Source organism: Hippocampus bargibanti, linkage group LG01, assembly GCF_051943395.1.
Source record: "Hippocampus bargibanti isolate YZ-2025 linkage group LG01, ASM5194339v1, whole genome shotgun sequence".
NCBI classification, from domain to species: domain Eukaryota; kingdom Metazoa; phylum Chordata; class Actinopteri; order Syngnathiformes; family Syngnathidae; genus Hippocampus; species Hippocampus bargibanti.
Window position 1 is genome coordinate 12,915,478 of NC_142734.1, and position 7,443 is coordinate 12,922,920.

Here is a 7,443-nt window from a genome sequence, read left to right on the forward strand (position 1 = left end):
ACATTGGGGGAACATCTCTCACCCAAAAAAAAAAAAAAAAAAAAAGAGGCACAAAATGGCGAGCTCATGGCCAGCTCCGTTTCTTATTTGGCGCTTGGATGCCCTCTTTTGGCGGTTTTTGGTAATGCAGTTCGGCGCAGGACGGATTTATCGACAGTACGCTTATATCAACATTTTTTCTAACTCCCGAGAATATCGATATAACGAGACTTTACTGTATCTTGACATTTTGCAATAATTTAGTTACTCTGTTGACACTCACTTGACCACAGTGGCGGGCTGTGGATTTCATCGCTAGGCCTTCGGTAGTGCTATGTCTGAATCAATCCAGACTGAAAAAAGTGGTGTGATTTACTACAAGTCCACTAGAGGGTACCATTAGGCAGGAAATAACTATCTGACCTTTCTTAATGACGTCCATCTTTTCTCGAAAAGTCCGTCTTGAAAATGGCTTGAACAGTAAATTTCCAAATTTCCAAACTGCTATTAAATCAACACAATATATTTGCTTATGCAGCTCGCTACTGATACAGTGTGCTACCTCTGGCCAGTTTGCGCTTATCACTCATGGCTAGTGATACTATGATTGGCTAGTAACTACCCAATCATGCTTTGCGAAAACTCTGACGTTTCCAGCGCCTTCGAGCAGGCCTTGGGTTGCCAACTCGAACTTTGGTTAAAGCAACAGTTTCATCAATATTTATTTTTATGCTCCAGGGCCCGCAGAACTGATTGTGAAGGTGCCAAGGTGGATGGGTCTGAACCTGGTAACAAATGATGGCTGAAATGTGATTGGTTAAAAGCTTAAATACGACAACAAACATCTGGAAGCAGCACAACAGGGGAAAAGCAATGAAAAGGCATCCTCAATCGCCCAACAAAACACAAGACTGTAGATAATACATGAGAAGATGCTGGAAGGTGCCCTCTAACTGCTCTCCTATTCGTTCGCCTCAAGGTGGCTGAAGGCAGTGCTATCACACACGCACACAAATCAATAGACTCACATAGACATACACAAAAATTCACCCATTTATGTCTGTTCCTGATGTTTTTTCACATGCACTCTCAACCCATTTCCTGATGTTTGCTAATGCAGATACGAATGCCCTTTTCCCACCTGTCAGGTACTTTGTAGAAGAGACACCGCAGTACAGTAGAAAGAGTCTCACACCAGGATTGGCGCCCCCATTCCCTCTGACCTGGCACAAAAGCTGCTTTAACAAACACCAGAAACCACAAGTGTCAAAGTCAAGGCCCAGTGGCCAAATCTGGAGTGCCACACCATTTTATTTGGCCCACGAAAGCAAATCTAGCAAATAAAGTTCCACAATGCTTGCTGAAGTCCGAAGCAAAAGTTCAAATTTCCCCATGTAAACCACAATATCAGTTATTATTTTTACTTTTATAATTACATGTTGCATAAAAGTATTTATTTATTTATTTATTTGTCTTTATTTTTAAAGGCCCACTGCACATTCCAATAATGTTAAAGGACAACCGACGTCACTTTTTTGTTTCCTAACTGACATCAGAAAAACGTTTTATAGCATCTAAAATACCCAAAACACGCAGTATGATATTTTTATTCAAATTCAAAACACAAATAAAAATGACTTAAAGTGTCCAAAATCTGCAAAAAAAATTGAGCTGCGAATTGGGCATTTTCAGAAAGTCCCGCCCCCAGTTCATGACGTCACGCCAAGACGTCTTGCATTGCTGGAGAATCAAAACAATGGCTTCAGATTCGGAGAATATGCTTTCTTGTTACACATCCAGTTATGAATATGATTCAAATAGTTCTGAAGAGGAAAGCATACATGTTTGCAATCGACTAAAGAATTTATTCCGTGCCATTTTGAGGCAACATTGGGGGGAAATGTCTCACCCAAAAAGAGGCAGACGAAAATGGCGACCGCTTGTAGACATGACAGTGTATTACGTTTCCACAGGCTGATAAATTCCTTATATGGAGCTTGGACGCCCTCTTCCGGTGCAATATGAGATTTTCAGACCAAACAAGCATTGACGTGATGGAAGGACTGCTACAATGTGTCCTTTTTTTCGGTCAGGGGCGTTCCTTCACTGACGTCACATACGGACTCATCACCAACTCAAAAACAAGACTTCCGGAATATTCAGCACGAGTCTTAAAATGTAAAATATAGCTATATTCAGTGGAATCTTTGTAAAATCCGCTCAGTAGAAGTCATTTGAAGCCATTTTACAAATTATGGACATAGCTTGTCCGGAGATGTCGGTTGTCCTTTAAAGCCAGCCCAGATATACTGTGCAAGCATTTTATGGTGGTACAGATTTCAAATCAATCAACAGTTGGCCAAGAGTGATAAATTAGTCTAAAAAGTATGTTAAATATGTTTTATGCTGCTCAATGATGTTAATTTTACTTTCAAACAAAAACTTTGTGTATTTAAAAGAGCCAAGCAACTGCCTCAATAAAGGCCCCGCTAGTGTAATGCTATCACTTATTAGCATCTGATACTGTGAATAGAATGTGAATTTGGCGGTTCAGAAAGCTAGTTGACCTGATCGTATTATGAAAAAATTATTTCTTCGGAAAAAAGAAAATCATTGCAGTCTTCCCCATCTTATGGCTCTGGTTATATTTTTTTCACTTCAAGTATGTCGTGATTGCACAATTCCCGCAGAATACATTTAAACATTAACAATTTGTTTGGGCACATATATTGGGGAGGGGTCTAAGTGAGGCTGTATTTAAATCAGGTTTGCAGTTTCAAGACTACACGCTACCGTTTTCAGAGAATAGAGCTTTATAAACACACACATTTGTGTTTTTCCTGTGTGTCGTGTTGACCAGTGTTGTGGAGTGGCACAGCGGTCGTCTCCCTGACAGGGTCAACTCAACTGGCTGTGATGGTGGCCTTGTCTCAGTTGGACGGTTCCACAGTCGGCAGGAGGAAAGAGTTCAAGTGTATCTTGCAAGTGCACACACACACACACACACACACACACACACACACACACACACACACACACACACACACACACACACACACACACACACACACACGAGCACAATTTAATTTCATGTCATCAAAGTCAAGTTGATTTTGAAGATAAACATATCAGATTTTTAAGATGTTATGTTTTTCATGGGAAGTAGTCCACATCTTGTATGACAGTGAGAATGTACTTAACCTTCAAAATAAGTCAACACGTTGCCATGACTGTCTAAGCAGCTGCAAACCTTCCAATTTGGCATGGCTCAAACTCATAGAATGATTATTTTCAACAACTATCAATTTCTGAAGTAATACTCATTTTGCTATCTGTTCTTGAGATTGACATTTTTTTGGAAAAGAGTCGCTTCAGGAATTCTGTCATTTAGCGGAGACATATAAGCCGACCTGTACGTTGGCTTTCTAGACAATACAGGATGTTTAGCGTGACTGCCAAATTGTACAAAGCCCATGTGGAAATCTGCAACTTCCTGGTTTTGGGGGTACTCGCTTCATTTCACTGCACCCATGAGGGCTCACTACTCCCTCTGCTAATATTAAAACATGATTAAAGAAGACAATTTTACATAATGACTTATTTTGTCCCGTTTGAATGTTCTTCTTTTGTCATATATTAATCATAAGGATGTGTAAGTGGGGGGTTGGGTAGGATAGTGTGTAAGAATACATCACAAGCCTATCAGGGGACCACTTTGTACTTCTAATATTTGAACTGTGGAGACAGAGACATGACTTCATGTATCTTGTGATCTAAGAGCGACCACAATTCATGCACTTCAAACACTTTCATTTGGGGTTAATTCCAACTGTCAGCCTTTTCCTGACAGATTTACAGTAGAGTTAATGGTGATCACACCAATAAAGACCGGAAAGAAAGACGGAGACAGCACATAAACTCATAAGAATTGGTGCATCCAATAAAATTATTTGCATGTGTGCAGCAATTAATAATTGTGTTTCACTCTCGTGGATCAAATCTATGAGTCTTTCCTGCAGATTTAAAATGAGTCAAAATAGATTTGCCCGTTACTATAACTATAACCCGTCTTGCACTGGAACCATCTTCTGTGCAAAAATGCTGAATTTTGCATGAGTGTCCAAGCATACAATTTCCCAATAGTGTTGTTTAGTGTTGCTTCCTCGGGGCATCGTTTTCTTCCCAGAATGAAAATACGAAAAGCCAGTGCTGTCATTATATAAGCAGGCCACAACACAATAAAGGGCAGAGATCAGGAGATTTGAACATACATTACTTCTCCCAACTGCAGGGACCAAAAAGGAAGAACAGGCAGAAGAGCCAGATTTTACTTCCTGTGACTGTAAATGTGATTCGCAAACAGAAAAAGTCAGCAACTTGATCCTCTATTCATAATAACATTGTAATCTTCATATGTCACTATCCTTAATAAGGATGAAAAGACAAAACATAATTTTGGAGAAAATTACATATTCATTTGCCCCGCTGTTAAATCAAGGGGAGCTAATTTTACACAGTTATGATTTTTCTTCTTTTTTTAATTGGTTTTGACAATCATACACAACACTAAGGAACTTAACTAAGGAAAAGTCCTGTCAGAATTATATTGGTCAAAATATACCACTTATATACCACAGAGGATTGTGTCAAAAAATGTTCGTAACTTATTCACTGCCGTTCCCGAATTTATTTGGGAATTGAAAATATGACGTGGAGCGCCATTCCCAAATTTAGTTAGGTTTTGGTTTTTCTTGCGGGGGCGTGCCAATAAAGCGCTGGTCAGACCTCTGGCAATATTTTCCCTTCCATGAGGGGCATCATTTGCCTTTTGTGCAGCCGCCCCCACTTCTACTGCTGATAACTCTAGAGCCAAATAAGATCAGCAAAAACTTTTTTTCTGATGAAAGATGAGAGTAAGTTTTCTTACGCTGCATTGAATGTTTATGTCATCCTAAAACTCAATATTCTGTAGGTCCTGCAATTTGAGTGAAAATGACAAAAACCCTGGCACTGGAGTGGGCACATTTTTGCACATCGTCTGACGGTGAATGAGTTAATTTCAGCCAAAGATGAAAAAAAGAACAATATCACTTAAAGTCCTTACTACTGTAACAATAAGGCACTCACAAGTTGCGACATCAGACCAAAGTCCATGTTTAGACATTACCAACTCTCCACTCTTCCCCCTTCCTGACCATGTCGTGCATGCATGCATTCAAGGCAGACAACAAGGCACCCCGAAGTGTCCACACTAGCCCAAAGCCCCTGTACTCACTCTGACTGGTCAAGTCAGTCTGAGAGAAATATAAATTCCTCCCTCGTTGATATTCTGCCTTCCTATTTGTGACATGCATGCACTCACTGTGACATGATCATGAGGTCGTTGGAAACATTTCGCGCCTCTACTGGTCTTTAGGGCATTTTTAATTCATTTCCCTTTGTGTATTTTCACTACAGAATATCCAATGGAGTTTAATCATGTGCCTGTGAGATGTTTTGAATTGTGAAAAAAACATGCATCGTTCATCAGGGAATGTGGTCTTATTTTAACTCATGCTTCGCAGTACATAATGCTACAAATCTGTACTCAAATTGATTTTGATATGTTATGTTTGAAGTCTTTGCAGACATGAAGTGGCGGGGTTAAGTGATCACAATTATTTTCGATGACATGAAATAACGACTTCAAAAGCAGCAATAAAGAAGGAATACAATTTATTTGTAGCGGTGTGAATACGTAAAACGTTTTTCATTGTTTCTACAATAATGTCATGGTACTTAATTATGAGCTAATCCCGCAAAGGATCATGTGGTCAGGTTACAGAAAAAAAAGGTTTAGTGGCTGGCATATGACGTTCGATTTGGCAATTTCTGGAAGATAAAAACACCTGGCACAAGACGTTGATGTGCATGTGTGAGTGAGTCTGCATCTTTGTGGCCACCCGCGTTAAATCATGTTGCGTTTTCTTGCTTTTGGCAGGTTTTTGAACAACCTCACAAAAACGGGTAACATCACTTTATCCTACAAAATCAATAACAGATTAACATTTTATGGAACACTTTATCAGAAAGGCAATTCTAAAACCAGTTGACTCATAGCAACTTGTCTTACCACCACATGCAAAAAGCAAATCTCGTTTGTCTGAAAGAACTGGCGACGCGACAGTGGCTGCCTTTACAGAAGCTCCTGTATTTTGTTTTTGCTGCCGTGAGATGTAAATTTCTCCACTGTGAGACAAATAAAGGTTCATCTAATCTAACTGCTCTGCACACACACACACACACACACACACACACACACACACACACACACACACACACACACACACACACACACACACACACACACACACACACACACAAAGACGCACACTCCCACAGGCACACAAAGACGCACACTCCCAAAGGCACTCGCGCACACACTCATACACACAGACACACGCACGCACACGCACACACACACACACACACACACACACACACACACACACACACAAAGACGCACACTCCCACAGGCACACAAAGACGCACACTCCCAAAGGCACTCGCACACACACACACACGCACGCACACGCACACACACACACACACACACACACACACACACACACACACACACACACACACACACGCTCACACGCATGCACACGTACACACGCGCGCACACACACACACACACACACACACACACACACACACACACACACACACACACACACACACACACACACACACACACACACACACACACACACGTACACAAACACACATACACACACAGCCTGGTAATAGAGTGGTTAGCACGTCGACTTCACAGTGCAGAGGTACTGGGTGTGATTCCAACTATGGCCTCCCTGTGTGGAGTTTGCATATTCTACCCGGGCCTGCGTGGGTTTTCTCTGTCTTTCGGTTTCCTCCCACATTCGAAAAACATACATGGCAGGCTGATTGATCCTTCCAAATTGTCCCTAGGCGTGATCGTGAGTGCAAATGGTTGTTCGTTTCTGTGTGCCCCGCGAGTGGCTGACACCTGGTTCAGGGTATCCCGGCCGAATGCCCAAAGTCAGCTGGGATAGCCTCCGGCACTCCCCGCCCCCACCACTACCCACGATCCTATTTAGGACAAAGCGGTTTGAATGAATTCACACATACCTACAAAAATATATACCATAACCCAATCATTAAGTATTTGTACTTAATTGTTCGTCCCGTCCTTTCAATGCAAATGCAGAAATACGTATGTAAAACAAAACCAAAGGAAACCAAGGAAATTAACCCTTTCAATAAAATTATATCCGTGCTTCTAAGGTTCCTCAAAATTATACACTGTTATCCCCCCCCCCCAACAATAATTTGATTTAGGAAAAGAAGAAAAACCTCGACGCACGTACATGCTGGTTCGTTTGCATATTCGATGTACGCATGCGCGTCGATGCTGGCGTGGCGTCGACCAGGGTAAGAAGC